This window comes from Theropithecus gelada, chromosome 13 (genome assembly GCF_003255815.1).
Source record: "Theropithecus gelada isolate Dixy chromosome 13, Tgel_1.0, whole genome shotgun sequence".
Classification (NCBI taxonomy): Eukaryota; Metazoa; Chordata; class Mammalia; order Primates; family Cercopithecidae; genus Theropithecus; species Theropithecus gelada.
In genome coordinates, this window is record NC_037681.1 from 99,720,039 (window position 1) to 99,740,178 (window position 20,140).

Here is a 20,140-nt window from a genome sequence, read left to right on the forward strand (position 1 = left end):
AGGAAGGCACCATCTATGAAGCAAAGAATAAGTCCTCACCAGATACCAATTCTGCGGATGCTTTGATTTTGGACTTCCCAGCCTTTAGAACTATGGACAATGAATTCTTGTAATTTAAAAATTGCCAGTCTTAGGTATTTTGTTACAACAGCCAGAACAGACTAATATAATGCCTAATGAGTTGACAACTGAAATATGACTTAAATATAAGGAAGAGCTGTGCAGTGAAGATGAAAATGTCTATATCATCAGCATATATTTCATATTTACAGACATGAAAAGCAATCACCAAGGAGGGAAATGATACAAGAAGATATTCCAGAATGGAGACTGAGATGCCTGTTCCAACAGTTAGAATTTAAGTAAAGATAGAAACAGAAAAAGAAATTGAGAAAGATAGCCAAGGAGGTTAAAAGAAAGCTGAGAGAGAAGAGTATTTTAAGGGGAAGAGATGGTCAACTCTGTAGAATGGATTGTGGGAAATCAAATGGATTCATGATAGAAAATTACTCACTTGCCACATGGAAGCTGATGATCATTCTGACAAGAGATGCTGCATATGAATACTGAAGATGAAGTTGCCATCTGTGGGCCAGAATTATAATAAATCTCTTAAAGAGAGAAACCATATAGAGTTAAGTTGAAAGAGAAAAAAAAAACTGAAGTCCAAAACTTGCATGGAAATGAATGAATACAAATGGTAGGTGAGTTTTCTGGAATTCTATAACCTTGAAGGTGATGGACAGCTGAAGATAATCTTAGAGCAACCCAAAATCTAGCTATTAGTTTGGATATCATATTAATATAATTGGGTGAGGATCCATCTCCCCTTCCTCCCACTCCCCTTGTTCCAAGAAGCAGGAAGCAGAGGCATCTATCTCACAGAGCAATAATGACCATGGGTGCTCTGCTTTGGTCATTAGAAATTCTAAAAATGGCCCCAATATTCCACACTCACCACCAGAACCTGTGATATGATAGGATATCACTCCTGTGATCGTGTTATGTTACACATCACGACTTTTTTAAAAAATTATTTTTTCATTTCAGTAGATTTTTGGAGAACAGGTGGTATTTGGTTACATGAATAAGTTCTTTAGTGTTCATTTCTGAGAATGTGGTGCACCCATCACTCTAGCAGTGTACACTGTACCTTATGTGTAGTCTTTATCCCTTGCCACCCCCTTGCCCTTTCTCCCGAGTTCTCAAAGTCCAATGTATCATTCTTATATCTTTGCGTTCTCATAGCTTAGGTCCTACATATGAGTGAGAACATAATAATGTTTGGTTTTCCATTCCTAAGTTGCTTTGCTTAGAATAATAGCCTCCAGTTCCATCCAAGCTGCTGTGAATGCCATTATTTCATTCCTTTTTATGGCTGAGTAGTATTCCACAGTATACATATACCACATTTTCTTTATCCACTCATTGACTGATGGACATTTGGACTGGTTGCATTTTTGCAATTCAAACTGTGCGGCTGTACATATGGGTGACATAGCACAATTGACCTTAAAATTGGGAGATTATCCTAGATTATCCAGAGAAGGCTAAGTGTAATCACACTTCCCTGAATGGCAAGAGAAAGGCAAGCTAGAAAGATGTGAAAAAGACTCACACACACACCCTTCTTAATTTGAAGGTAGAAAAGGCTTTGTGAGAAAGCATGTGAGAATCTCTGAAACAAAAACCTTAGACCTATAGTCACAGGAAGCAGATCCTACAACAACCTGAATTAGTTTGAAGCCAATGCTTCCCCTGAGCCTAAACATAAAAGTCAAACCCAGATGACTCGTTGAGTGTGGTCTTGTGAGACCTTGAGCAAAAAACCTGGTCGAGCTGATGTGGATTTCTGTCCTAAAGAACGGAGAAGTAATTATGGGTATTGTTTGAAGCCACTAAATTTGTGATAATTGATTACACAGCAATAGAAAAGTAATGTAACTGGGAAACCCCGACCTCATCTGCTGAGCAGATCTGCTCCCTCCTTATTGCATGCAGACTGCTGTAAACCAGACCAATAAGACAATCAGGCCAACTGGGAATACTAAATATAAAACGAGCACACACAGGAAATATCAACTATGTTACACAAGGCATCAGGAAAGAATGATACCACTCTTGAAAATTAATAGTAATAGCGGCTGAGAAGAAAGCTGACTGAAGAGAAAAAGCAAAAGGAGATTTAAAGATCAGTATAATTGAAAAAAGCTCAGAAGTGTAGGAGAGGACAGCACAGCCGTTACACAAGAAATTATCTTAGAAATACAGATTACACGTCTTGGCAATGAAAATATGAGACTTGGAAATAAATTCAACAGTTGGACTCAATGGGTGAATATGTACATTTGAGAACTCATTAATCAAATGGAGGAGAAGGCCAAGGAATTCTTCTGAATTCTGTGATGTAGGAAAAAGTCATGGGAAATAAGAAAGAAAAATTAAAAGACAGTGAAACTTACTTTAGAAGTTTTAATGAAGAAAATAGGGAATGAACAGAAAGAAAACACAGAAAGAAATTATGAATAAAATGTCCAAGCATCAAAGAAATATGTATGACCTACAAAATCAGCCACAAAATGTAAGAAACACACACACATATAATGCGTGTGTGTGTATGTGTGTGTGTGTGTGTATATATATACACACGTATATATATGTGTGTGTATATATATGTGTGTATATATATACACACACACACACACCCCTAGGTATACATACCTATATATGTTTTCTAGGTATATATACATATGTATGAAAGAATTGAAAACTCATTCATTCATTTGTAATGAAAAATATATATGTATATATACCTAGAAACATTATAACAAAACTTCAAAACTTCAAAATAACAAAGATGATGAAAAAGGCTAAATAACTTTCATAAGCTCCAAATCAGACTAGAAACAGACGTTTCAGCCACAACACTGGTTGTAAGAAAATATTGAATGAAGTACATAATAATGTTTATGAAAGTAATTTTTGAAGCTACAATTATTCAATACCTACTTAATAAGTTGTTCAGATTGTTCAAGTAATTAGTCTAAGTAAAGACATGTCCAGGCCTGCAATCATTCAAACATTCCAGTCCAGGATATTCTATGCTGGATAGGAGTCACGTTGTTCACAGAAAGCTGCTGGATACAAGTTCCAGTAAAACACCTGGGCCCTGCAGCATAAATGCAGGCAAGGGGACCTTTCTTCCAGCAGGGCTAGTAAAATAAAAGTTGGAGGAAAAGAGACATTCCTTGTGGGTGGTGTGACCACTCTGGGTGGTATTCCCTCAGTTGTAGAATTACTAATTTATATGGCTGTCCCAATTAGAAATTGCATTCACTTGCTAGTAACAGATATCCCCAAGACAGTGGTTTATCCAAATTAGTCTCTGTCTCTCTCCTTCCTTTCCCTGTCTCCTGCTCCCTCCCTTCCTCTCCTCTCTTATTTTTTTCTTCTTTTTACATCTCCCCTCCCAAAGCATCTTTTTTTTAACTTCTCTTACACAAAAGAAATCTGGAAATACTTCTAGCTTCTCAATATGGTATCCTTAGGTTGTGACCCCTGTTCTTCTTATGCTATCAGATGCCTGCCAAAAGTCCAGGACCAAGAGATACACAGCAGCTGAATCAAACACTTTTTATAAAGACTTTTCCCAAAGCCCCCCAAGTAAATTTTGTCTTCCCCACTCCCATGAGCTAAAGTTGTTTCATGTATAACATCAAAGGAGACTGAAAGGGTAAGTTTAACCTGAAACATTGTCAACTCAAGTAAAATTGGGATTATCTTATTGAGGAACATGAGAGGATGGATGTAGGGTACCCCAAAATAATGGTAAAGTTTTTTGGTTACTGATGATTTTCAGAATAAAAACAGCAAGGAATTCAGGCTTTTTATAATCTTTCTCTCTGGAAAGCATTTCATTCCACGTGGGCTATTAAAGAGCACTGAACTTAGGAAAAGCCTGTGTGAAATATGAAAAAGAAAATGCGGTGCTGCATCTATCCACTTAGATTCTTGCCTTATTGGTATTCTTTGCACTTCTTGTTTGCTACTTCAGGGTAAAACACAGTTAAAACAAGCCTGAACTATCTAAGTCATCTTTTTCATTCAACCTTGAGCCTAAACTCCATTTTCTAACTGAGCTCTTCCTCTCTAACAGAATTACCTAAGGATGAAATCTAACTTAATGAAAATTAAAAAGTTTGGATATAAGAAGCATTAATACCAAAAAAACTAGTAAAACTTAGAGTTTTGTCATTTAGACACATGTTCATTATTTAAAATCTAATGTTAAAAAAAACCACCTGGAGTTAAAATATGGACTGGAATGATGTACAGCAAATCTGTGACGTGTGGTTGTGTCTGGAGAGGAAAGTGGAGAAATAGAATTTAAGAGAACAAGGGAAACATGAGCTTTATATGTAAGATTTGATGTCATGTACACATATACACAAACAGATATGACTGCACAACTATAACCAAAATAACTGATAACTTTTCTGTTTTTATCACATAAATATTGTCATTCTAATCTCTATACATTTATAAACAATTTTATTTATATATGATTGACATAAAAAAGCAATACCTATTTGATGTATACTACCTGATGAGTTTGGAGATAAGTAAACACCTATGAAACCATCACCACAATGTATACATAATCCTATCCATCACCTTTAAAAGTTTTCTCCTGTCATCTTATCATTTGTGATAAAAACACTTAATATGAGATCTACCTTCATGGTAAATTTTCAAGTATGCAATATAGTATTGCTAATTATAAGCTCTGTGCTTCACAGTAGATCTCTGGGACTTATCCATCTTTTATAACCAAAACTGCATAGGATTTGACTAATATATCTTCATTTCGCCTTTTCCCTAGATCCTGGCAACCATGATTTCATTCTCTTTTTATGGGTTTGACTATGTTACTTTCCTCGTGTAAGTGGTACCATGTAGTATTAGTCCATCTGTGTTTGACTTATTTTACTTAGCATAATGTCTTCCAGATTCATCCATGTTTTTGCAAATGGCAGGATTTCCTTGTAAATTGTATTTCTTTGTGTTTATATATCACACTTTCTTTATTAATTCAACTACTGATGGACATTTAGAATGCTTCCATGTCTTGGTTAGTGTGAATAATGCTGAAATGAACATGATAGTGCAGGTATTTCTTCAAGATATTGATTTCATTTCCTTTGGATATGTATCCAGAAGTGGGATTGCTGGATCATATAGTATTTCTGTGTTTAAGTTTTTGAAGGACCTCCATACTGTTTTCCATGTTGGTTGCATCAATTTACATTTCCACTAACAGTGTTCAAGGGTTTTAACTTCTCCACATCTTCACCAGCAGTTACCTTTTGAAAAAATATTTGTTAATAGGCATCAGAACAGGAATGAAGTGGTATCTCATTGTGGTTTTGATTTATATTTCTCTAATAATTGGTGATACATCCATTTTCTAATACACCTGCTGGCCATTCGTAGTCTTCCTTAGAGAAAGGTCCATTCAGTTCCTGAGCCCAGGGGTCACCAATCTCCAGGCTGCAGACAGGTACTGGTCCGAGACCTGTTAGAAACTGGGCCACACAGTGGCCACACAGGTGAGCAGCAGGTGAAGGAACATTACTACCTGAACTCTGCCTCCTGTCAGATCAGCCCTGTTGTTAGATTCTCATAGAAATGTGGACCCTACTCTCAACTGCGCTTGCAAGGAAACTGGGTTGTACGTTCCTTATGAGAATCTAACTGATGTCTGATGATCTGAGATGGAACAGTTTCATCCTGAAACCATTCCTCTCTCCACCCCATTCATGAAAAAATTGTCCTCCACAAAACCAGTCCCTAGTGCCAAAAAGGTTAGTACCACTGCCTTAGACCATTTTAAAATCAGTTTGTTTTCTCTGCTATTCAGTTGTTGGAGTTCCTTATAGATTTTGAATACTAATCTCTAAATTTTGATTTTTTAATTTAAATATTAGTTTTAAATACTCTGCATTTTGAATTTTTAAAATATTTTAACAAAATATTTTAACAAAAAATATAAATTATGAGTAATTTAAAACAAAAAGTCAAACTTCATGGTTACCTTTTTTTCTATCACATCAGCAAAGATGTGAGCAGGTATTCAGAGTTTTAGGTCATGTAGAGGAAGAAAGCATCTTTGGTACATTTGATATAGTCTTTTTAGAGGGTAATATATAATGTTTATCCAACGATTTATTAATACAGAAAGCTTTTAATCTAAACAATCAAATTCTGGTAATCTATCCTAAGCAAATAATTAAAAGGGTGTGCAAATGAACAAGAATAAAAATGTTTATCAAAATAAATACCAGTGAAAAACAGAAACATTCTAAATGCCCCAAAAGAAGAAAACATTTAACCATGGCTTATTGATTCAATATAATACAACATAACTTTTAACAATGAAGTTTTGGAAGTTTATATTCTCACTGAAACTTTTATCCAGAAAAGATACACAAAAGTGTTTATGAAAATTATCTCTGGATAGTGGAATTGCAAGAACATTCTTTTTTAAATTTTAGTATATTTTTGTATTTTCTAAATTTCTAGCAAAAATTAACTATTTCTTTATTTATTTTCAACTTTTATTTTAGAATCAGGGGTATGCATGCCATATTGTTACAAAGCTACATTGCATAATACTGAGGTTTGGAGTACGAATGAGTCCCTCACCTAGGTAGTAAGCATAGTACCCATTAGGTAGTTTTTTAACAGTTACTTTTCCTTCATCTCTTCTCCCTCTTATATTCCTTAGTTTGTATTGTTTCCATCTTTATAGCCATGCGAATACAATGAAATTAACTATTTAAAGTCAAACTCACTTTGGAATAATGCAGTCAGTTCCAGAAGTTTTAAACGTGCAAAAGTCCACAGCCTACAAAAGCTGATTTAAATCCAGATGCCTTATGTAAATAATTTATTTTAAACAATTCCATTTTATACATTTGCTGACCTTTCATTTAACTTTTGATTTTTAAAACTGTGAAGTCATAGAAATCGCCTTAACCCAATAATATGTTATTAGCTTTGCTATATTGTAAGAAAAAAAGTATAATATTATCCTGTATTTTTAGAATCATGACGTCAATTCCAAGGACCTGTCCATTATTAAAGTTCATGCAGCCCAAATTAAGTAAGGCTCACATATATCAGCTATCCATTCTTTTGCTAGCATATAACCAAGTATTTGCAGGCAGGTATTAAATTCTACCCCTTAAGGACTCAGAGAGCTCCATAAATGTGTGCAAATTCCCTATATGTATATTTTAAATGCAAATTTCTGTGACAATTTTATGAACAGCTGTAGAGTTCAAAAAAAGTGCATTTCCTAATTCATACTATATATATGCAAACTCACGAAAAATATCAGATGTGATATGCTATAGCTTGTTTTAGTAGAATATAACCATTTATATTTATGGCACACAGCACCCCTCTTTCACAAGCACTTCCTAAACTCCAACAGAAAAGTTTGTTAGCCTGCCATTACAAAAGAACCATCTTCAGGATGAAATAGTGACTTCCTCTCAAACATGAAGCAATAAGCTGCTTCAAACTGAAGGAATAAAATTATGGCTGATCAACTGCAAGAATTTTGAAAAGACTGAAATAAGCTTAAATTTCACTTGGAAACCAGTGGCAGTGTAATCGAATGAGTATCAAACTGGAAATCAGAGCTATGTATATGTTCCAGCTGTGAAAATAGGAATCTAAGTGGCCATGAGCAAAGCCCTCAATTTTTAAGTTCTTTCTTAAAAAAAAAAAAAAACAAAAACAAAAACAAAACAAAACAAAACAAAAACCATGAAGGGAGGAACCTAAGCAGTCTCTAAGATCCCGTCCAGTTCTGCATTCTACAATCATAAGCAAAACTCTTCTGGCAATTAAGCTGGCCTTAGCTACAAGGATGGACACATCTTGATCACAAGGGAAAAAATAAAGAAAGACCAATGATGGAGAGGGAACACTGTCTCTTCTGTCTTCCACATCAGTGGAGTGATAATAGAAAATTAGAAAGCAAAAAAAAACCCCACTTTATTATAAAGAAAAACTTACTGATCACACACATGCTAGATCTTCTTTATCTACATAAGCTATATTATACAACAAATACATGTCCACCAGAAAGTACTTATTGAGAGAGTACTGTGCTGGGGGCTGAAGGTCATGGTAGGCTTTTACTGAAATACTACAGGCTACCAAGCAGAGTCTTATCAGGGCAGCCAGCCAGTGTGAACTCTGAATGATGCTACCAAACTGACCATGCTTCAGACACCGTTGTTCATGGTTAGCCTGCTGGACCTTTGGGAAAGAGACCAAAACTAGACAAGTTTACACCAAAGAAAAAGGCATAAATGAAACTGTTAATGTAATGCAGATGTGCAGATATCCCCAATCTTTCTTGTTTCATGGTGCCCTTTAGTGCCTCATTAATTGCTTCATGTAAATCTTAGGTCAAAAGAAATACCTAACAGTTTTAGGTATTAAGAAGTTAGGAATGTTAACCTTAATAACAGAGACCGAGTCTCTAAAAGAAAAGAATATTTTTCCAAAATAGGTCATTGCAATGAGAATACATGTGCCATAATAAACTATGTGCATATTCAGGGAGATAAACAAAGACAAAAAAAAGAAGAATTAAATAATTATTTTGAGATAAATATCCTTGGCTATAAGGGTCAATAACAAGAGTAATGCCAGTTTGAAGCTGTAAAGACAGTGGCTGAACAGATGTCCTCACAAAAGTTTTTTGTTTGTTTGTTTGTTTGTTTGTTTTGAGACAGGTTCTCATTTTGTTGCTCAGGCTGGTCTCAAATTCCTGGGCTCAAGTGATCTTCTCACCTCAACTTCCCAAAATCTACGGTATGAACAACCATGCCCAGCTTCCTTGCAGAAGTACTTTTTTTGTGTAAAGTTGCAGTTGTCTTTGTGCAACGTTGTGGTTTCAGTAGAGTTTTTTGTGATAGTTCCTGTTATTAGGTGCTTATGCATGAGAACCCTCTCTTCATGACCTTTTCTTACTCTATTTGTCAGGGCTGTTGTTGTTAACACAAGTGACTCCATTTTTATTCTGACAACTTTCACATTTCCCCCTTTTGATAAAAATCTTTCCCTGAAAGCATCATTGGCCAATGACCCTGTGGTAAGGTTTTCATTTCTTTAGTATCAGGATGGACCTGTCTCAGGTTTCTCCTCTGGTCCCGTGTTGGAGGGAGTAATTGGAGGCTATGAGTCAATGTCAAAACACTTTTATCCACATTTGAGCCACAATGAAAGTTTGAAGGAAGAAATGCACTGGCCATCAGTCCACTTCTCATCTGGATAGTTGGATGAAGAGAAAAAAAGCTTCATTACCTGACCAAGTTAGGACCAAACAGAATTATTAAAAATTGTCCTCTGATCCATGAGAGCAGTGAACAGAACACCCTGATTAATTTTATTCTTTAAATTTTGCGGATGGGGTGGGTAGGTGGCTGATTTGTTTTTGTGGAACAGAACACTCATATTTTCTTCCTTTAGTATCATTTCTCCAAGCAAGTTAGTACCTGAGAAGCCAACATTAGTCACATGATTGCTTGTGGAGCAAAGAAAACAAGTTGGTTGAAGAGTGAGGCTAGACCTAAGAGATTCATATAATCTAGGCCATGGACATTCTCTTTGACTCATTGCAAATTTTACCTCTATGGAAAGTTAGCAAAGACGTAGTTCATGTACAATCCCTCCCCTTACACTCTGGAAGTATCACTAATCAATCGGGGCATGCTTTCTCAGTGAGCCTGGAAGGAGCCTGACAATCATCTCCAATACCCTCTGCCAACTGAACACTGCTCCTCAACGGATTGTATTTAGAAACGAAATCTGTTTTCCAACTTAGGCCTACAATGACTGTATTGCTTACTTTTATGAGATTCAGCGTCTCTCCCTCAATACAATTTGACATATAAAATACTATTTGTTCCTTCCCAAAACCTTTTTTTTTTTTTTTACATATTTGCTCTTTTTACTGTAACTGCAATCTCTATTTATATGAAATAATTCACTGATTATCATTAAATCAAGGTGGTATGCTAGTGGTTTATAATGGGTGCTAGAAACTTTTACCCATTAAGTGTTGACTTAATAATAACTCTGAAAAAGTGATCTTCATTTTACATTCTGGAATGACAACACATTTTTCCCCTATGCACTGACTACATCTTAATGATCATGAACACTTTAGACTGTGATTAACTTCAGCCCCAGGGATTGATCCTCCCCTCCTCAATTCTCAAACTCAATACCCTCAGAAAAACGAAATCAATCTCAAAACTCACATGAGATTATTGCAATCTGCCTACCATTGTTCATAATGCGGAATATAATAACCGTATGGAACATTAGGCTGTCAGTCCATCTTCTTACCATTGGAGAGCTTCCCTTAGGAATTTAAGAAACGACAGCATGACCACTTAGGAAAGGATTTGGAACAAGAGTAATTGATGTAACTAACAAGCATAATCTAGCCCAAATCAACCAGATGCTATTCTTGGCTAGTATCTATTTTCTCTTGCCAGGCAATGCTATAATATAAAACTCTTCAAGTTGCCATCTCAGATCTTTTGGTGTCTGCATAAAATCCAGATCTCTTCAAAAGAAAATCTTCTATAGATAGCAACCTCAAAAACATCTTGACCTCAGAGGCAACTCTCTATCACAAGCATTAAGACAATCCGATATTTTGAAAACAAAAATATTTTTAAATAAAACTGAGATAATATATGTTCTGTTCCTCAAAAACACATCATCTCCATGAATTTTTTGCAAATGGTACTTCTATTAAACACATGAAGCTAGAACTACAAAGTTTTGTTGTTGCTGCTGCAGCTGTTTACATGACACATATGGTTATAAAACTCCAAAACACATTTTCATTGTGAATTAGTACATGCATAAAACCAAGTAGAAATTTTTTCAATTTTGTAAAAATTAAATTATAGCAGTCTTTCTCATTCTAAATGAATGATAGTTAGCTAGTTATTATTCATTTTTAAAAGTTATTATCCAAGAAAATTATCTACATATAAATTGTGTTATACATAAGAAAAAAGAAAAGAATTTAATCATTTGAAATCCCATCACCATAGTCACAACATTCTGGTTTTATAATACAGGTTGGCATTTTCTGTTTGCCAAAGGTCCAGATAGTAAATATTTTACTGTTTTGCAGGCATGCAATCTCTGTCTCAACAACTTAACTTTGCCACTGTAGCATGAAAGCAACTGAAGATAATACATAAACAAATGAATATGACTGTGTTCCAATATTTGCAAAATCAGGTAGTGGGCTGGATTTGGACTAAAAGAAGTAGTTTACCAACCCCTGGTATATGCTTTTACAAAATTATTCTCTATGTAAATACACATAATGTACAAACACTCACATACCCACATATATGTATGTATATGTAGATATGTTATGTGTATGTTTAAATATATATTTGATAGTCATATGTATGCATGTGTATTCATTTATGTGTCCGTGTGTGTTTGCACATATGTATTCACAGACAATTTAGAGAAATCTATTTTTCATAGGGTCTTCTAAGATCAGGTTTGCCTTTGAAAGTATACTAAATTATTTACAAATCAGAGTCTCATATTTAAAGCTGCAAAATATTCACAGAATACATCACAATTTTTTAATTCAATGGTTTTAAATATTCGATTTGTTGTTTTACTTTATAAATGATACTGTAGGGACTATTCTCGTTTAGCCTCTTCTGAGCATCTTATTTCTCTGGAGTGATTCCTCAAAAGTGGAATTATCTGGTGAGAAAACGCTACATGCGCAGGCTAATTTCCCTATCCCCTAATCAACATAAGTGTTAGTCTGTAGATTGTTTTCCAATTTGATATTTAAAAAGTAAGATGGCATTTTTATTTCTCATTGCTTTCATTAAATATTATTAACCTGTATCTATATTGTCCTCCTTTTGCTAAGTATGTACATTTGGGGTGGGCAGAGGGCTCATCTTTTTAAAATTGATCTGTAAAAATTACCAGCTTTCTCCAATGCAAGAAATAGAAATTCTATTCAATTTGGCTCAAAGAAGTTTTCTGTAGATGGTAGAAAAAGAAGAAGTTGTTATTATAGTGATACATTCAATGCATTATCCTATTTCTTCACTGGCCACATAGCAGAACTTACAAGACTTCAAGAAACCTCTCTCTCACAGTGTAAGAATCCCTTTTTGTGTATGTTTTTCCACGTTTTCTCTCTGAAGATTAATTTTCTTGGCAAGTTTTTGTTCCTCCACCTACAATGGTAATAATAACAACATTATAGTAGGAATACTTATATCATGGTTAAAAGTGTTGCTAGGCACATTTACATTCTTTTCATAAAGGAATTTATTTAATCCTCACAACTGTCCTATGAGGTACGGACTATTAGGATCCCCAAAGATGAGGAAACAAGTTTTTTATTTAAGGTTATACCAGTCATAAGTAGTAGAGATGAGATTCAGAACTAGGCAGTCTGGATCCAGAATATTGCACTTTCTTCACAAACCAAATCTTCATCTCTTGTACGGTTGGGGTTGCCAAGATATAAATTTTGGCTTCAACTCTGAATAGTCCTATAGCTTGTGAGTCCTTGAAGTTTGTTGCTTGGATTAATCTCTAATTCTCAATTCCAAATTTCCACAAAAAGATAATATGATGTTGGCTCAGTTTGATTCAAAAGTTGACACAAACCCAGTCATCTGTGGTCAAGGGAACAAAATCAGATGTTTTTTAGAGCTATAAATGTCAGGCTGTGAGCAGTATTTTCTTTTCTTTTCTTTTCTTTTCTTTTTTTTTTTTTTTTTTTTTAAGACAGAGTCTCGCTCTGTCGCCCAGGCTGGAGCGCAGGGGCGCGATCTCGGCTCACTGCAAGCTCCGCCTCCCGGGTTCACGCCATTCTCCTGCCTCAGCCTCCCGCGTAGCTGGGACTACAGGCGCCCGCCACCGCGCCCGGCTAATTTTTTTGTAATGTTAGTAGAGACCGGGTTTCACCATGTTAGCCAGGATGGTCTCGATCTTCTGACCTTGTGATCCGCCCGCCTCGGCCTCTCCAAAGTGCTGGGATTACAGGCGTGAGCCACCGCGCCCGGCCGTTGAGCAGGATTTTCTAATCCTGCAGTATTCCTTACTCTTTTTCACATAATGGCACACAAAGAAATCATAATACTCTTACAAACTATGAGGTAAAATATGAAACTCTTTGCAGTTGGCTACTTCAGATCCTGCTCAGTGTCCTGGGAAATCAATATCACAGTCTACTGGTAAACCCATCATGACACATCAGAGCTCCAGAGAACACTGAGTAGGAAGATTTGCTCCAAGGATGTGGGGAGGATTAGGGGAAGAATTATTGCAACTATTAGAATAAAATATGAATCCTCTATTAAATATGTAGCAAATATGTGTTCTGGGATTGTTACGTTTTGAATTTACTTTGTATATTTATACTTCACGTGGAAATTTTTATTTTATGTTACAAAATCTATTAGTTTTTCCTCATATAGATTAGAAGCTAAAGATCTTTCATTAGTTATCTAACTATTTTCTAATATGCTTAAGTTTTGATGATATATTTAATCTATTTCAATTTCAAATATATTTTGTAGTGATACACAAAATAATAATTTAATGTATTTACCCCCCAAAATACCAGGCTGACAGTCTTGTCACCATTTCTTTAACCACAAATTTTAAATGTTATCTATTTTATATGGCAAAGTTGACAGAAACAGAAATTTAAGTATCTGTATTTTCATTTTCAATTCTGATTCGTTGATTCACCTATTTATTATGGCATCAAAAGCATATCTTTACATTTATTGTGGTTTAATGATATATTTTGATCTTTTAAAGTCAATTTCTAACCATTACTATTCTTCTCTTCTAATATTTTCTGACAATTCTCATCCCTTTGTAGTTATAAGTAGTCACACAGTAATTTGGGGTAATTTTCTAAAATTACTCTACTTTATAATAAAATATAAGTTCATTTCACAAGGACCAACTTCTTTAATGTAGTGAGGATTCCCATAGAAAGATATGATTTGTCTCTCCATTTACTCAGTTCTTATTTTGTATCCTTCAATAAAGTGTGGTGATTTGGATAATATATTATGGTTGGACTCATCTTTTACGTGTATTTATTACTTTGTTTTGTTTTGTTTTGATGGATTATCTGGCTATAGGCACAGATGATTTTGCTCTGGTTTTTTTATTGTCAAGGTTGGGAATAAGTGCCACACTATCTCCTGTAAAAGAATTTTTGCACGTTCTTTCTGAATATTTGTGAATTATTTTGAATAGAATATGACATTTTTTTCCATGAAATTATATGGGCTTGGAACTTTGGGAACTAGAAGATTCATTACTTAGCAACTTTCTTAATTGCTTCCATAATTACTGGCTGCTTCAGGATTTTCATCAAAGAAAACTTCTACAGTGCTTAGAAAATCATCCATGTCATCCAGATTTTGAAAAATATTAGCTTAGGTATAAAGTACATGTCTAAATAGTTATTAAATTCATAAATATTTGTTATTGTAATTCCTTTTTCAGTTATAATTTTGTAAATTTTTGTGTATTTTCACGCGCGCACACACACACCCTTCATTATTTATTTTATTTTACTTTTTTTTTTTAGTCAGGCTATTTGGTGATGTATGAGCTTCAGTATGTGCTTCATTTGTCTGCTAAACAATTTACTATGGGATCTTGGGTTTTGTTTTTGAATAATATTTTTTATTTATAAAACTTCTTTCTTTCTCTTTTTTCTTTGTCTTATTTTAAATAGGTTTTATTTTGTCTTTGAATATAATGCCTTGATTCAATATTTTAACATTTATTTTTGTTGCCTTTTAGTAGGAAAACTTTTATACTTATTCTTTTACTTACTATTTGGCCAAAGTCTTAGTTATAATAAGTGTTGTGAACATTATTATCCTTTTGTAAATCACTGAGACGATTTCAGATTCGATTTAATAATTATTTAGATGTGTTTTTATCCAGTTGAAGTTTTTATTTTTACTTTTACATTTTGATAGGATTCTTCTTAGAATGCATGGGGAATTTCTCTGTGAATGGATCCTTAGCAAATTTTTATAAGTATCCCATAGCAGGTGATAGGCAGAATTTATTTTCCATTGTACAGTACAAAGCAGTCCTTCCCATTGATGAGGGACTTGGTTGAAATGTTTCCTAGCCTTTCCACAGCATACACTGGCAAGTTGGGCACACATCAAAACAGCAACAATAGCAAGAAAGACTCAAAATTTTTAAATTAAAATAAAAATCCCAGCAAAGTGCTATATTCCCATACACGTTAGCAGTTTGGTTCTCAGCTTGAGAAACTAGGTAAGAGCAGAGTCATTTTGTACACTCAATTAATTTGTTTCAAAACGAAGTCTGTCAGTTTTAAAAATCCTTTATTTAAGTCATACTAATTAGGTGATTTTTATCACCTTAAAAAGAGAACCATAATGAGAAACAGCCACCGTCATACTTTCTTGACTTGGAAGCCAGCTGAGGCATTTGAATCTCTCTTGTCATTTTAGAAACCCCAGTCGAACTGGTCACCGTGAGCTGAAAATGAACTGATGCCTTTATGCTTATTTCATATTAAGCCTGATTGACTTAATTGGCCCACGGGCAAATTTTTCTTTAGAATTTCTTTTTTCCCCTGGCAAACAGTACTCATTTTAAATTAACTTAAGTTCTCACTATCTCTTTCTTGGATTAATAAAACTACCTCTTAACTGATTTCCCTGGTTCCACTCACCCTTTCCCACAGTCTCCTCTCAACAAACAACTACAATGACACTTTTGACCAGAAGATAAACACTTTTTAAAGATACAAGCCTGTCTTTCAGTTTTTAAATTATTTATTATGTCTGCCTAAAATGTTTTTCTCCTCCGGTGTTCACATGCCTAATTTCCTTATACCTCTGACGTCTTTGCTCAAATCTACCCTTTGCAATGAGGCCCACTCTGACCTTTTAATACTACACCCTGCTCCCTGATGCTAACTTTTCCAATATCCTCTGCTTTATGTCATCGCTTTTCTACAGCATATAGTACCTTCTAATGTATTATATATATTCATGATGTATTGACTCAGCCTCCTTGCTTAAACGTAAGCAGCAGATCAGGGATGTTTATCATTTGTGTTCACTGAGGAATCCCAAGCACTAGACCAGTTTCCTCCACATAGTATGCATTCAACACATATTAGTTGAGTAACTAAACAATGGTAAGATTTTCAATTCATCTGAAAAAACACATTCTTAAAATGCAACACTAGGAAAAGAATCAATCAAAACTCAGTATCATAACCTAAAAGTCCGAGCACAAACATTTAAGCATGTAAAAAAAAAAAAGTGTTAAACAAACTTTGGTCTTATGAGACATGAATAAACATGTTATACATTTATGTGCTGTCTCATGAGGGTGATGGCATGAGTTTCAAGCATGCTCCTCAGCCCTATCTGGGATTGAGCTGAGCACAGAGAAGTCATAATACAGAAGTGCACTCAACTGTACAGTTTTACATAAGTAGACATTCATGAGCCTGGATTTAAAACAAACAAATATAAACACAGCAGAGCTACACATTTCCTAATCAAGGGAACATTTTCACCTATTCAGGTTTAGACATGGAGATTGCAGGTAAGTTTTTCTTCTGAGGTCTTCACAAAACCAAATTCACTCTGGTATACTGATACACAGATTATGTAACTCCAATGTGTTAAAATATGGCAAATGATGTATTTGAGAGTGTTTATTCTAAAATTACAGACTGTCAAAAATATGAAAACGAAATGTGACTCAAATAATTTCAAAACAGTTTTTTTAATTGCCAGAAATAATAATTATATAATTATCTTTGCTGTCATGACAATAAGATGCGACTTTTAAGAACACTTTCCATATCGATATCCTCAAAAGCTGGTTGTAAATTCAAGCAATTATGCTTAACACTGTAACTGGTGCATTTGTACTTGTGGCATATTGGCCAGAAGTATAGACACCAGCAATGTCCTTCCCTTACCCTTCAGATCTTCCTTTTGCTTTGGCCAACATCCAATGGCCAGTATCTACATTTAGCTGCCTTCAGTCTTTTTTTTTCTAGATCCTAGGAAGGTCCTTTGCCTATAGGGGCAGATCACACCCAGTGGTTCAGGAAGCTAAGTGTCCTAGCTCCCTCATTCTTGGAGTAATTCTAACTCATATGGTGTACGTTTCCCAGAGTTTCCCTCACAGGATTAAGCTTTCTATTGGCTTAAAATAACATACCATTTATCTTCTGCCAGTACCTTGCAGGCATCACTTGCCCATTGCCCTTCAGATGTTTCCTTAACTTCTCGCTTTCTCAACAAAAAAAATAAAAAAAAAAAAGTACTTTCACTCAAATCCTCCAGTTAATCAGCTAAAGTGCACCTGGCATAAAACACCACCAATAGTTGACTATGACATTGATTATTTTGTGATTATTTTTCTGTGCAATTTTGACACATTATAATGACATTGTACATATTGTATTAATGTCAATGTATTAGATATCTTCATTTTGCTCCTCTAGATAGAGTTCCACCCTTTTATACCTTGTTCTATCCTGCTCCCTGGACATATTTGCGTGGAGTGCATTGATTGATAGGCTCCTTTGACCTCTGGCTTCTAAGCTGTCAGTCATGGGAGGAACCTGCAAAACATGAAAAGTGAAAGGAGAATGGAGTCAGGGTAATTATTCCACTGGTGTCTTTCCTCTCTTCCATGTCACTATAGACTAGCTGTATTTCTCTTGCACATGCCACCTTCTTGTCAGGCTGCTCTATCCATGTAGCTTTTATAATAATTCCCAGTTCTGGTGACCACTCCCTCCGATTCTTTAGACCTAGGAGGTGTAATAGCCCCTACTGTTACTAAGCCAGGATAGAACACTATCTACTGTTTGTAGAGATGGAGAAACCAAAATTATAATAAATAATCCCTTAATTAAATGCTCCATGGGTTACTCAATTTGAATACACCTTCACTTCATGACAGGACCCTGACTTTTACAGTAAATAATAAATGCACATGATTAAAAAAAAAGAAAAACAAACTCCAATTAAACAGATGGTACAAAATTATTATGTTCTTTCCAATTATCATTCCCTAGAGGTAAACATCTTCAACTGTTTCTCTCCAAATACTATATATTTTTTTCCGTATGTGTTTTGGGTTAGCTAAAACCTAATAATAACTATGGATTCCTTGCTTTGAAATACAAAAATCTAGCTCACCTACATTTCTAATACCTCTCTTCCCTATGCTCCAGTAGTCTTGGCAACTGATATTAGAATGTTCGGATCGCCTTCTATCTTTAGGATAGGTAATACAATGCAACTTCTTTTTCTTAATCCGTCAACTTCTACAAAATGTGTCTTCAATTCCCGCCATAGAAAATTAAAAAAAAAAATTTCAGTGGCACCACATTCCCTTACCTCTCTTTATTTTCCTCTCCACTTCCCAATTGTTTGCTAGCTCTAGCATGGATTGAATACTACCAGGTTAAAAAATTGACTTTCCCCCCACCCACCCCCAGAAATCAGACCTCCAATTACTCAAACAACTTTTTGGTTTTCCTGAAATTTCAATGCCTTGTTTACATTTTTCCACTTTTAAAAAAAAGATACTATGCCTGCACCATAGCACTAAGTTCATTCAGCTTTCAAATATATAATTTGTTAATGTGAACACAATTTCACTTTGTGTTTTTAATGAATTGCTGTCTAAGCCTACTGCACACCTTGTATTCTAAGCTTCCTTTCATTTCTCTCCTCTCATAATTATACATAATTGTTTTTATCTTTTTGATTATATATTTGGATTATATTTTCCTATTCCTAGGACATATTCTCAATTATTTTTTTCTTGGTAAATAAGTGCATTAAAGGTAAATTTTATGATATCCTGCATGTAGAAAATTCTTAATTTTGTCCTTGTGGTTAATTGTTACTCAGTTTAAATACAGAACGCTAGTTAAAATAATTTACTTTAAAAACCTTGAAGACAATACATTTCATTCTACTGTTTTGATTGAAATTTTGCTAGAGTGAATATATTGCATTTTCTTTTTGTTCTGACAGATTTTTATTTTATTAATGCTTTAGTGTTCTTTTGATTTCTCTTTGATAATCACATACTTTTAATTTCTAAGAATTTTTTCTTATTCTCCCATTGCCCCTTTTAATTTATCATTCTACTTTTCTTTAAAACTGCAATATGTGTGCTCACTTCAGCTGCACATATACTAAAATTGGAATGATACAGAGAAGATCAGCATGACCCCTGCACAAGGTGGCATGTAAATTCTTGATGCATTCCATTTTATTTTTTTTTTAAAAAAGGCAATATCTTCTTGTGTAGCTGTGAAGAGACTAAGTAGATTATTTTTTTAAAAAAAACACATCTTTTGTGCTCACTTTGGCAGCACATATACTAAAATTGGAATGATACAGAGAAGATTAGCACGACCCCTGCGCAAGGATGACACATAAATTCACGAAGCATTCCATATTTAAAATAATAATAATAAAACACATCTTTTAATGTGTGATTTATTCATTTTTTTCAAGGTCTGTGTTCTGCTTCCTTGTCTTGGGCCTTTTCTGTTTTGCTGTTTCTGTTCCTTGCATACCTATTGCTCATTAAATATGAGTTCATGATTGTGAAGGAAGGATTAGATTGATTACATTCTAGCAGGATTTCTCTTTCCCTATTAAAGTGCTTTCCCAACAGTCTTATCATGAAAATGAGACTATTGACCTAAATTTATGTGTCTAATTGGGCATGTTATATGGATGGTATACTGTTGGGCATGCCACGTGGAAGGTCCTATGTACACTTGTTGGGTATGTCATATAGTAGAATTCTCTGTATACTGCCCGGATATATCACACGGAAGAATCTATGTTCTCTGATTGGCAATGTCATATGGAAGTTTCTATGTATGCTGATCAGGCATATCATATGGAAGTTTCCAAGTACACTGTTTGGGCATATCATATGTAGATTTTATTTATCAACA

General features: G+C 34.7%; 2 non-coding genes across 2 annotated transcripts; both read left to right on the forward strand.

The window, feature by feature from the left end:
* Window positions 1-19,339: 19,339 nt before the first annotated feature.
* On the forward strand, window positions 19,340-19,445 carry LOC112605537. The gene has a single exon (XR_003115514.1). It is a non-coding gene; the product is annotated as a U6 spliceosomal RNA (small nuclear RNA).
* Window positions 19,446-19,527: 82 nt separating this feature from the next.
* LOC112605525 lies at window positions 19,528-19,634 on the forward strand. The gene has a single exon (XR_003115503.1). It is a non-coding gene; the product is annotated as a U6 spliceosomal RNA (small nuclear RNA).
* Window positions 19,635-20,140: the final 506 nt, after the last annotated feature.